A 733-nucleotide genomic window follows, 5' to 3' on the forward strand; every position below is an offset into this window, starting at 1 on the left:
TTTATCTTCAAGTTCAGAAATTCTTCCTTCCACTTGCTCAATTCTGCTCCTCTGACTTTCTGTTGAGTTGTCTACTTCTGTAATTTTATTGTTGATCTCCTGAATTTGTGATTGCTGTCTGTCTATGGATTTTTCCAGTGTATTAAATTTTTCACTATGTTCCTGAGTAATCTTTTTAATTCCTTCAACTCCTTTATCTGTGTGTTCCTTGGCTTGGTCTGTGTATTGCCTGATTTCCTTCCTGATGTCAAAAATATGGAACACTTCATTAATTTGCATGTCATCCTTGAGCAGGAGCCGTGCTAATCTTCTCTGTATCGCTCCAATTTTAGTATATGTGCTGCCGAAGCGAGCACAAGACAGTCTCTTTAACAAATGGTGCTGGCATAACTGGATATCTATTTGCAAAAAAATGAAACAAGAACCATACCTCACACTATGCACAAAAACTAACTCAAAATGGATCAAAGACCTAAATATAAAATCTAAAATGGTAAAGATCATGGAAGAAAAAATAGGGACAACACTAGGAGCCCTAACACATGGCATAAACAGTATATAAAACATTTCTAACCGTGCAGAAGAGAAACCAGGTAACTGGGAGCTCCTAAAAATCAAACACCTGTGCTCATCCAAAGACTTCACCAAAAGACTGGGAAAAAGTTTTTAGCTATGACATTTCCAATCAGCATCTGATATCTAAAATCTACATGAAACTGCAAAAACTCAACTG

At 36.6% G+C, this 733-nt stretch overlaps 1 non-coding gene across 1 annotated transcript; it reads right to left on the bottom strand.

Annotated features, from left to right (window-relative positions):
• Positions 1-249: 249 nt before the first annotated feature.
• Positions 250-356, bottom strand: LOC111751358 (U6 spliceosomal RNA). Its single transcript, XR_002786439.1, has one exon. It is a non-coding gene; the product is annotated as a U6 spliceosomal RNA (small nuclear RNA).
• Between the last annotated feature and the right edge of the window lie 377 nt (positions 357-733).

Source organism: Loxodonta africana, chromosome 17, assembly GCF_030014295.1.
Source record: "Loxodonta africana isolate mLoxAfr1 chromosome 17, mLoxAfr1.hap2, whole genome shotgun sequence".
Taxonomy (NCBI): Eukaryota; Metazoa; Chordata; class Mammalia; order Proboscidea; family Elephantidae; genus Loxodonta; species Loxodonta africana.